We start from the raw sequence: 12,980 nt of genomic DNA on the forward strand, positions 1-12,980 counted from the left end.
TATAAGTGATTAAATAGAACCTTAATCTTGCCTGGCTCGTCGGACCATATGCTTAGGGGAAATTAACACTCTATGACTTCTTTATATGTGATTAAATAGAACCTTAGTCATGTCAGGCTCCTTGGACCAAATGCTTTGGGGAAATTAACACTCTATGACATCTTTATAAGTATTTAAACAGAACCTTTAGTCTTGCTTGGCTCCTTGGACCAGATGATTTGGGGAAGTTAAAAATCTATGACATCTTTATAAGTGATTAACCAAATGCTTAGCATTGTCAAGAGGAGAGTCGTTCAAGAACTTGATGATCATTCAATTGATGCCATGAGAACTTAAAGAAACACAAGCGGGTGTGCTTGTATTTGCTGGAGAATCCAAGAAAGAAGGAGTCCCTGGTCTTTACGTTTCTATTAACATCCGAGCTTGCACGTGATCGTGTCAGTAAGTTTCTACTGGTGGGTACCAATAGGATGTTAGTGGTCTAAGTCCTATTGTAAAACTTCGATTCTTTCATAGTGGATTCAGGTTTACCTTGAGGATAGTTAGGTTAAATCCTCCCCAGGTTTTTACCGGTTTGGTTTCCTCGGTGATCATATCATTGTCTTATTTATCTTTCCGCTGCTATGCATGATATGATTGTTTGGCTGTGATAACCTAGATTTGGAATTTGGACTAAGTAATAACTTGACTAATTATCTAGGTTAATCCAATTATGTTTTTAAGGGGTCTAAAAACGTACAAATGCTTTCGGGAAATTAACGGTCTATGATATCTTTATAAGTGTTTAAACAGAACCTTAGTCATGCCTGCCTCTTCGGACCGGACGCTTCGAGAAATTAACACACTATGACATCTTTATAAGTGTTTAAATAGAACCTTAGTCATGCCCAGCTCCTTAGACCAGACGCTTTGGGGAAGTTAACGCTCTATGACATCTTTATAAGTGATTAAACACAACCTTAGTCATGCTTGCCTCCTCGGACCAGATGCTTTGGGGATGTTAACACTCTATGATGTCTTTATACGTGATTAAATAGAACCTTTGCTATGACTGTGCCCTCGAACCAGATGCTTTGGGGAAGTTAACTTTCTATTACAACTTTGTAACTGATTAAACAGAACCTTAGTCATGCCTGGCTCTTCGGACCCCATGCTTTCGGGAAATTAACACTCTATGATACTTTTATAAGTGATTAAACAGAACCTTAGTCAAGCCTTGCTACTCAGACCAGGCGCGTTGGGGAAATTAATGCTCTATGATATCTTTAGAAGTGATTAAACAGATCCTTAGTTATGCCTGGCTCCTTGGACTCGATGCTTTGGGGAAATTAACACTCCATGACATTTTTATATGTGATTAAACAGAGCCTTTGCCATGACTGACCCCTCGGACCAGATGCTTTGGAGAAGTTAACATTCTATTACATCTTTATAAGTGATTAAACAGAATCTTAGTCATGCCTAGCTCCTCGGACCCGATGCTTTCGGGAAATTAACACTCTATGATACTTTTATAAATGATTAAACAGAACCTTAGTCAAGCCTGGTTCGTCGGACCAAACGCTTTGGAGAAATTAATGCTCTATTATATCTTTCTAAGTTTTTAAACAGAACCTTAGTCATGCCTGCCTCTTCGGACCAGACGCTTCTAGAAATTAACACTCTATGACATCTTTATAAGTATTTAAACAGAACCTTAGTCATGACCAACTCCTTAGACCAGACGCTTTGGGGAAGTTAACGCTTTATGATATCTTTATAAGTGATTAAACAGAACCTTAATCATGCTTGGCTCGTCGGACCAGATGCTTTTAGGAAATTAACACTCTATGACTTCTTTATAAGTGATTAAGCAAAACCATAGTCATGCCTTGCACGTCGAACTAGATGCTTTGGGGAAATTAACACTCTATGACTTCTTTATAAGTGATTAAGCAGAATCATAGTCATGCCTAACACCTCGAACCAGATGCTTTGAGGAAATTAACACTCTATGACATCTTTATATGTGTTTAAATAGAACCTTAGTCATGCCTAGCTACTCGGCCCAGAGGCTTTGAGGAAGTTAACACTCTATGACATTTTATAAGTGATTAAACAGAATCTTAGTTATGCCTGGCTCCTCGGACCAGATGCATTGGGGAAGTTAACACTCTGTGACATCTTTATAAGTGTTTCAACAGAACCTAAGTCATGCCTGGCTCCTCGGACCAGATACTTTCGGGAATTTGACACTATAATACTTTTATAAGTGATTAAACAGAAACTTAATCATGCCTGGCTCTTCGGACCAGATGTTTTTGAGAATTTAACACACCATGACATCTTTATAAGTGTTTAAACAGATCCTTAGTCATGCCCGGCAACTCAGACCAGGCGCTTTGGGAAAGTTAACGCTCCGTGACATCTATATAAGTGATTAAACAGAACCTTAGTCTTGCCTGGCTTGTCGGACCATATGCTCAGGGCAAATTAACATTCTGTGACTTCTTTATATGTGATTAAATAGAACCTTAGTCATGTCAGGCTCCTTGGACCAGATGCTTTGGGGAAATTAACACTCTATGACATCTTTATAAGTATTTAAACAAAACCTTAGTCTTGCCTGGCTCCTTGGACCAGATGATTTGGGGAAGTTAAAAATCTATGACATCTTTATAAGTGATTAACCAGATGCTTAGGATTATCAAGAGGAGAGTCGTTCAAGAACTTGATGATCATTCAGTTGATGCCATAAGAACTTAAAAAAACACAAGCGGGTGTGCTTATACTTGCTGGAGAATCCAAGAAAGAAGGAGTCCCTAGTCTTTACATTTCTACTAACATCCGAGCTTGCACGTGGTCGTGTCAGTAAGTTTCTACTGGTGGGTACCAATAGGATGTTAGTGGTCTAGGTCCAACTGTAAAACTTCAATTCTTTCATAGTGGATTCAGGTTTACCTTGAGGATAGCTAGGTTAAATCTGATGCACACCAAGGAGCTGGACATGCTGATTATACAAGTGGAAATGGAGTTGAACTTGCACAAGACCCTTTGTCATTTTCTAGTGGCCCAATTACAAGACTTAGAGCCAAACGTTTCAAGGAAGCACTGAATGGGCTAGTCCAAGAGAATTAGGCTGATTCTAAAAAGACCAAGATGCGCTCAAATAATAATCAAGGCTTAGTCCATGTCATCAAAGCAATTGAAGAGGCTAATGCATGCAAATTCGCAACCAGCATGGTCTGACCATAAAAGGGTGTGAATTTGTTAAGTTCCAAGGATATTAAATGGGAAGATGTCTTGGTAGCATAGTCTGACCACAAAAGGGTGTGAATTTGTTAAGTTCCATGGATATTAAATGGGAAGATGCCTTGGTATTGGTTGGGCATGTTAATCCTAGTCATTTAGCTATTTTTGACTGCCTTTAGAAGTCCTAGAAAACTAAAAAAAACGTGGGAACTTGATTATATTAATTTTTGTGTTGTTTTTGAAGTTTTAATTATGATTTTTACCTATTCTTGGAGGGTTGTTCCAAGTATAAATTTGGTAGTACGAATTTTAAAGAGGACAGATTGGTATTCAGAAAATTATTCTCCTTGTGAGTCTTGTGATCCTCTTGGTTCTTAAAAGAACTCTTGAACTTATCAAGTTAATCTTGTGGCGTTCAAACAACCAAACTTATCACCTTTGATTCTTGAGAGATTCTTAGGAATTCTTGGTGTGGCGTTTCAATTCTATCGTAGTCTTGGTTTTCATCTGGTTAGGTGATGGGTCAAGGCTCAACAAATCTTGTCTACACAATCTTGGGGTTCCAAACCATCATTGTTATTGGGTTTCATCACAATTGTTGGTGAAGTTCATATCACTTTGGTATCAGAGCTTTGGTTCTAAGATAAGTTTGACTATCTTTTATTTTCATTCTATTTCCTGTTCCTTGCTCAAAAAAAAAAAAAAAAAAAAAAAGGAAAAGAAGATTTCTCAATATACGAAGTGGAAAATTTCTCAGTCATATTATTTCCAGGAAGAAAATTTCTTCATTTCAATCTTGTTTCTCACCTTATTCAAGTTCTTGACCTTGTTGATGAGTTTTGGTTGTTTCTCATTTTGAATAGCTGCTAGTTTTATTTTGAATTAGTTTCTTGAAGTTCGATTAAGAACTAAAGAAGACACAAAAGAGTGGAAAAAGGCAAGAGTGTGTGAGACCATAAGAGGATAAAAGCCGTTTAGAGTGAAAATACGAGTGCGAGTGTATCAATTCTTGAGTGAAACACGTACGGGAGGGCTTGTGAGGATTCTAACTTTGTTTTGCAGATTTTAAATATGTCCAATAATCAAGAAGAAGACATAACCGAAGGACTTCAACCACCAACGGATCAGACCCTCCAAATGCAAGCGATGCTAGGGGACATGAGGCGTATATTGAGGGCTGAATTAGAACCTATTCATGAGAGGTTGGATAGGGTAGAAGCGGGAACTCCTAGGGGCCAACAACATGACAACCCTAATAGGCAGCAACGTGGGCATGTTCCATTGCAGAATGTTGAGGAAGAGGCGGAGTCGGAGGAGGTTGATAGGCCATATGTGAAACGAGGCAAGTTTGAGCGTGGGTATGGGAATAGAGAAGCAAGGATGGGTAGGCCTAGGAGGGATAATGATTTAGGAAACATAAAGATTAAAATCCCATCTTTTCAAGGTAAAAATGATCCTAAAGTTTATTTGGAGTGGGAAACTAAAATCGAGATGGTGTTTGATTGTCACAACTATTCGGAGATAAAGAAGGTTAAGTTGGTTGCAATTGAATTTACTGATTATGCCATTGTTTGGTGGGATCAATTATTGATTAATAGGAGGAGGAATAGAGAACCACCCGTGGACACTTGGGAGGAGATGAAAATGCTTTTGGGGAGGTGTTTTGTACCCAATAACTATTATAGGGGATTGTATCAAAAGTTATAGAGGTTAACTCAAGGTTCCAAGAGTGCGGATGAGTATTACAAGGAGATGGAGGTAGCCATGATCCGGGCTAATGTAGAAGAGGACCGGGAAGCCACCATGGCTAGGTTCTTGCACGGTTTAAATCGTGAGATTGTGGATATAGTTGAGAGACAGCACTATGTTGAATTGACGGATATGGTTCATCAAGCCATAAAGGTGGGGGAACAATTCAAATAAAAGGGATTGGCTAGGAGGGGACAACCTATGGCTACCACCAGTCCATGGAAGACAGCTCCAAAAAGGGATGAGCAGCTACAAAATAAGCCAAAATTTGAACCATTTAAGAGTGCCAACTCAAAGACCACCTTAGGTAACACCGAGGCTTCGAGTTCTAAAACACGTGATATTAAGTGTTTTAAATGTCAAGGGCGGGGACACATAGCCAGCCAGTGTGTAAACAAAAGGGTGATGGTGATAAATGCTCAAGGAGAGCTTGAGTCAGAGAATGAGAAAGAAGTAGATGATGATGACATGCCATCTTTGGAGGATGCCGATGATGAGCAAAATGCTGTGGTTGGAGATTTATTGGTAGCAAGGCGAGTTCTCATTGTGCAGGTTAAGGACGAAGAAAGTAATCAAAGGGAGAACTTGTTTCATACTCGGTGCTTTGTAAATAACAAAGTTTGCAATGTCATTATCGATGGAGGGAGTTGCACAAACGTAGCCAGCACTTATTTGGTGGAAAAATTGGCCTTAACTACCTTGAAACATCCTCAACCTTACTGGCTTCAGTGGCTAAATGAATGTGGCGAAATCAAGGTGACAAGACAAGTGTTGGTGGCATTATCCATTGGCAAATATGAGGATGAGGTGCTATGTGATGTGGTTCCCATGCATGCGTGCCATGTATTGTTGGGAAGACCATGGCAGTATGATCAGAAGGTTACGCATGATGGATTCACAAATAAGTATTCTTTCATTCTTAAAGTGCAGCCTATTACTCTTGTGCCATTAACTCCTAAACAGGTCAGGGAGGACCAATTGAAGTTACAAAAATCAAATGAAAAAAAAAAAAAGGAAAAAGAAAGGAAGGCCGAAATTGAAAAAAAAGAGTTTAAAAAAAAAGGAGAGAAAAACAGTGATCAGAGTGAAAAAGAAAGAGAGAGGGATTCGGCCATAATAAGAGCAAGAGAGGAAAAATTCAATTACATTGCAAAAAAAAAAGTGAGATCAAGAGAGCATTATTTTCACACCAGCCCCTTATTATACTCATGTACAAGGAGGCTCTTTTATGTACTAATGATCTCGCCGGTGCATTACCGAGCAATATTGTTTCTCTTTTGCAGGAGTTTGAAGATGTCCTTCTCGAAGAGGTACCTCATGGTTTACCTCCAATTTGAGGGATTGAGCATCAAATTGATTTCATACCTAGTGCATCAATTCCAAACCGACCTGCTTATAGGAGTAATCCCGAGGAGACCAAGGAACTTCAGAGGCAAGTAGGTGAATTATTGGAAAAGGGGTATGTGCGAGAAAGCATGAGTCCTTCTGCGGTTTCGGTGTTATTAGTTCCTAAGAATGATGGAACATGGAGGATGTGTGTCGACTGCCGAGCCATCAACAACATAACGGTAAAATATCGTCATCCCATTCCTAGATTAGATGATATGCTGGATGAATTACATGGTTCTTGTGTCTTAACAAAAATTGATCTTAAGAGTGGATATCACCAGATTAGGATGAAGGAAGGTGATGAATGGAAAACTGCTTTTAAGACTAAATATGGTTTATATGAGTGGTTAGTAATGCCTTTTGGTTTAACTAATGCTCCGAGCACATTTATGCGTTTGATGAACCATGTTTTGCGTGCATTTATTGGCAGATTTGTAGTTGTGTATTTTGATGATATCCTAATTTATAGCAAAAATTTGGAAGAACATGTAATGCATTTGAAATCTGTTTTGGAAATTCTAAGGAAAGAAAGGTTGTTTGCTAACCTCAAAAAGTGCACCTTTTGTACGAATAAGCTTGTGTTTCTTGGTTTTGTTGTTAGTAAAGGAGGAATTGAGGTGGACGAGGAAAAGGTGAAGGCAATCCAAGAGTGGCCAACGCCTACAACAATCAGCCGAGTGAGGAGTTTCCATGGCTTAGCTAGCTTCTATAGACAGTATGTGCGTGATTTTAGTAGCTTAGCCGCCCCTCTCACTTAATTCATCAAGAAAAATGTGTCGTTTAAGTGGGGGAAAGAACAAGAAAAGGCATTTAATCAGCTCAAAGAAAATTTAACTAATGCACCTTTGCTTGTTTTACCTAACTTTGCTAAAACTTTTGAAATTGAGTGTGATGCTTCAGGAATAGGTATTGGAGCTGTTTTGATGCAAGAAGGCCGTCCAGTTGCTTATTTCAGTGAAAAGTTGGGTGAGGCAGCCCTAAATTACCCCACTTATGATAAGGAGATGTATGCCTTGGTAAGGGCTTTGGAAAATTGGCAAAACTATCTATGGCCAAAGGAATTTGTGATTCACAGAGATCATGAATCTTTGAAGCATTTGAAAGGGCAGCAAAGGTTGAACAAACGCCATGCCAAGTGGGTGGAATTCATTGAAACATTTCCTTATGTGATCAAATACAAGCAAGGTAAGGAAAAGGTGGTGGCTAATGCATTGTCCCGAAGGTATGCTTTACTTTCCATTTTAGATACAAAAATGCTTGGCTTTGAATACAATAAGGATCTGTATGTACAAGATTTTGATTTTTGTGATGTGTTCAATGCATGTGAAAAAATAGCATTTGGTAAGTTTCATAGGCATGATGGATTTTTGTTTCGGGAAAATAAACTGTGTGTGCCTGTGTGTTCTTTGCGTGAATTGCTTGTGAGAGAAGCTCATGGTGGTGGTTTGATGGGTCACTTTGGTGTAGCTAAGACTTTAGGAATTTTGCATGATCATTTTTTTTTGGCCTCATGTGAAACGTGATGTGGAAAGAATATGTGAGACATGTATCACGTGTAAACAAGCTAAGTCTAAGTTGAAACCCCATGGTTTGTACACCCCTTTGCCAATACCTAGTGAACCTTGGGCTGATATTTCTATGGATTTTGTTTTAGGTTTACCTAGGACTAAGAGGGGGAGAGATTCAGTTTTAGTGGTGGTCGATAGATTTTCCAAGATGGCACACTTCATTGCATGTCACAAAACTAATGATGCATCACATATAGCTGATTTATTCTTCAAAGAAATTGTTAGGCTACATGGTATGCCTAGGACCATTGTTTCTGATAGGGATGCAAAGTTTATGAGTTACTTTTGGAAAACTTTGTGGGGAAAGTTGGGCACCAAGTTATTGTTTTCTACTACTTGTCATCCACAAACGGATGGTCAAACTGAAGTAGTAAATAGAACATTGTCTTCCTTTTTGCGTGCTATCATTAAAAAGAACTTGAAAACCTGGGAAGATTGTTTGCCACATGTTGAATTTTCTTACAATAGAAGTATACATTCTGCATCTAAGTTTTCACCATTTGAAATTGTTTATGGTTTTAATCCATTGTCACCTTTGGATTTAACTTCTTTACCTTTGAGTGAACGTGTGAACTTAGATGGCAAAAAGAAAGCAGAATTTGTAAAGATGATTCATGAAAAGGCACGGCTGAACATTGAAAGGAGGACTCAACAATATGCCCATCAAGCCAACAAGGGACGCAAGAAGGTAGTGTTTGAACCAGGAGATTGGGTTTGGTTGCACTTAAGGAAGGAATGTTTTCCAGAGAAACGGCGTTCAAAACTCCTACCTCGGGGTGACGGACCATTTCAAGTGGTGGAGCGCATCAATGATAATGCCTACAAGCTAGACTTACCCGATGAGTATGGTGTCAGTGCAAGCTTTAATGTTGCTGATTTGTCTCCTTTTGATGTAGGTGATGATTTGAGGACAAATCCTTCTCAAGAGGGGGAGAATGATGCACACCAAGGAGCTAGACATGCAGATTATAAAAGTGGAAATGGAGCTGAACTTGCACAAGACCCTTTGTCATTTTCTAGTGGCCCAATTACAAGACTTAGAGCCAAACGTTTCAAGGAAGCACTGAATTGGCTAGTCCAAGAGAATTGGTCTGATTCTAAAAAGACCAAGATGGGCTCAAATAATAATCAAGGCTTAGTCCATGTCATCAAAGCAATTGAAGAGGCTAATGCATGCAAATTCGCAACCAGCATGGTCTGACCATAAAAGGGTGTGAATTTGTTAAGTTCCAAGGATATTAAATGGGAAGATGTCTTGGTAGCATGGTCTGACCACAAAAGGGTTTGAATTTGTTAAGTTCCAAGGATATTAAATGGGAAGATGCCTGGGTATTGGCTGGGCATGTTAATCCTAGTCATTTAGCTATTTTTGACTGCCTTTAGAAGTCCTAGAAAACTAAAAAAAATGTGGGAACTTGATTATATTAATTTTTGTGTTCTTTTTGAAGTTGTAATTATGATTTTTACCTATTCCTGGAGGGTTGTTCCAAGTATAAATCTGGTAGTACGAATTTTAAAGAGGACAAATTGGTATTCAGAAAATTATTCTCCTTGTGAGTCTTGTGATCCTCTTGGTTCTTAAAAGAACTCTTGAACTTATCAAGTTAATCTTTTGGCGTTCAAACAACCAAACTTATCACCTTTGATTCTTGAGAGATTCTTAGGAATTCTTGGTGTGGCGTTTCAATTCTATCGTAGTCTTGGTTTTCATTTGGTTAGGTGACGGGTCGAGGCTCAACAAATCTTGTCTACATGATCTTGGGGTTCCAAACCATCATTGTTATTGGGTTTCATCACAATTGTTGGTGAAGTTCATGTCAAAATCCTCCCCAGGTTTTTACCGGTTTGGTTTCCTCGGTGATCATATCATTGTCTTATTTATCTTTCCGCTGTTATGCATGATATGATTGTTTGGCTATGATAACCTAGATTTGGAATTTGGACTAAGTAATAACTTGGCTAATTATCTAGGTTAATCCAATTATGTTTTTAAGGGGTCTAAAAACGTACAAATGCTTTCAGGAAATTAACGGTCTATGATATCTTTATAAGTGTTTGAACAGAACCTTAGTCATGCCTGCCTCTTCGGACCAGACGCTTCAGGAAATTAACACACTATGACATCTTTATAAGTATTTAAACAGAACCTTAGTCATGCCCAACTCCCTAGACCAGATGCTTTGGGGAAGTTAACGCTCTATGACATCTTTATAAGTAATTAAATAGAATATTAATCAGGCCTGGCTCGTCGGAGCATATGCTTTGGCGAAATTAACACAATATGACTTCTTTATAAGTGATTAAACAGAACCATAGTTATGCCACGCACGTCGAACCAGATGTTTTGGGGAAATTAACTCTCTATGACTTTTTTACAAGTGATTAAATAGAATCATAGTCATACTTGGCTCCTCGAACCAGATGCTTTGGGGAAATTAACACTCTATGACATCTTTATATGTGTTTAAACAGAACCTTAGTAATGCCTGGCTACTTGGACTAGAGGCTTTGGGGAAGTTAACACTCTATGAAATTTTTATATGTGATTAAACAGAATCTTAGTCATGTCTGGCTCCTCGAACCAGATGCTTTGGGGAAGTTAACAAGTGTAAGATGAAAGCTAAAAAGGTTTAAGAAGACTTACAGGTTTGAAAGAGGGTCCTTGGACAAAATTCTAGTATTTGTAGATGCACAGGGAAACAAAAGAGAGAGACAGGTTCAGTGTATGAGCTCTAGGATTGTGTGATTGCTGAAAGTAAGAGAGAGAATTGATTTGAAAAGCTATTTATAGTAGCACAGAAGTTACAAGCGGGAAAGTTCCCGCTCGTAAAACAAGAGAAGCCCTTCACCGTTTGATTTACATCTTACCATTGAACGTGGGGGACAAGGGCGTCGCCAAAATTTAATGCCGGCACGCTCTGGACGCCGAAGCATCAAGAGCGTGCCCAGAGCATATAGAAAGACATGTAAGAGGTCAGGAATACAGAGTGGAACCAAAAGCAAGATGGGCTGAGGACATCAAAATCATCCTTTTCTCCCAAGGAGTCAAAAAGCCAGATTTTGAGGGGCTATTGTGGGGACCAATTAATTAGGAAGTATTGTTAAAGCAATTTTAATTGGGCCTATGGCCCTATCCGAGGAGGCCCAAACAAGGCTATGAGGAGAATAAAATGAAGAGAGGAGTAGAGACAATGTGAGATGGGTCCAACAAGCGTCCGAGGACAGAAGTCTTCTCGGCACATGTGTTCGAGGTAAATCTGAGTGCCATGTCATCACGAACTTACTTCGGAGTTACCTCACAACTAAGGAAGGGACATTGGACCAGGGATAAGAAAAGAAAGGTGAACAAATATCTTTAAAAGCTGCTACCTCCGCATTAAATGCCTCTCAACCAACTCTCTGACCGCATTAATGTGAAAGTGATGCCTGAACAGTGATCAAGCAGCCTTACAACTACTGGTTGATGGTTCTGGGAGATGCTGGATGGGACAGGAAGGAATCCCCCGAATCTAACCTGCACATGTGTGGTAAGGATGACATCAAGATTATAGTATATAACATGGAAAGATGTACTAAGAAAAGGGGATTTGAACTCTTGGACAATTGGATATTAAAACGAAACCATATGATACAAGTTACTGAAGCTCTTCCGAAGATAGATTTCTAATTGTACTTGTGTCAAACCGTCTTGAAACGTTAAATCTAATCATTTTTCCTCTGGGATAGGTCTAGTTCTTCCATCCACGCTCTACAAATTTATTGTTTGGGCCATTAGTGTTTGAGCCCAATCCAATTTTGGGACCAATTCAATTTCAGTCGTTACATATATATATATATATATATATCAAAGTTTAAAGAAAATTCAATTAGAATCAAATTTGGATTTTGCGTTTGTTAGCTTTCCATAAAAATTAAATTATTTAAATTTTTGCTGTTATTTTTTCTTTAAACTAATGAGCATATATTTTTTTTTTATTTTTTATTTTATAATATTTCTATTCAGATATTTTGTATGCGAAGATCTTGAACCTAAAAAATTGTAATTGAGCTGAACGATCCAATGCACCTATCCCCATTCAATTTAGGAGATACTATTAGACCAATCTTTTTTTTTTTTTTTTTTCTCTTTTTTTTTTTTGTGTTGAATTTAGTAGAATTTCACATACAATGATTTTGAATTGATATTGTATATGTACTTATGTAGTATCCAATAGTGATTTTCAAAATTATACACATAATAACAATGTAATGAGAAATTTGGCGTAACTAATATCATGAAAATTGTAAGGAAAAATCATTTTAGTACCTCTAAATATCTTGATCGAACTAGTGTCCTATATATTTAATAATTCAAGCTAACATCAATAGAACCACTTCAATTTATCATTCCTGTGTGTAGACACAGATTATATACTAATAGTTTATAATAGCCATATCTTGAGATATAAAATACAACTCTTGAAGACTTTTTTTTGAGAAATAACTCTTGAAGACTTGAAAAATAGAATCACCCATAAGTAGAAGCAAATATAAATTTTTTGATGTTTATTTATAGACACTCATCGTATAATGATTTATTGCAGATAAAAAGCATTGGATGATGTTTTTTAGGTCCACGAAATGGACAGTTATATTTGCCAATAACTTTGAAAATTAATTTGCACTTTTTGGTAATTATAACGAGGACATCCAAAATTCAAATCGTTTCTCCCGATTTAACAAAATATTTTAATGAATTCAATATCACTATAAGGAGACGGTTTTCGTGGGTTGCTTGCATACTTCTACGGTTTGCCACATTCTCCACATTTTGTAACTTTTATCTTATATTTGTCAATCATTTACATCCAGTTGCAGCAGGAAAATTGCCATTGAATAGCGCCTAGAAATAGACCATTTCATGGATTCATAAAGAGCGTGCGCATAAGCCTCCTAAGGGACATCCATGTCACATAATGGATAGACTCAATGTGCATGACTATAAGCCAAAGCCTATGGAAACCAAATAATGCTACATACACAACATATATCAATCATAAGCCA

This window comes from Quercus robur, chromosome 6 (genome assembly GCF_932294415.1).
Source record: "Quercus robur chromosome 6, dhQueRobu3.1, whole genome shotgun sequence".
Classification (NCBI taxonomy): domain Eukaryota; kingdom Viridiplantae; phylum Streptophyta; class Magnoliopsida; order Fagales; family Fagaceae; genus Quercus; species Quercus robur.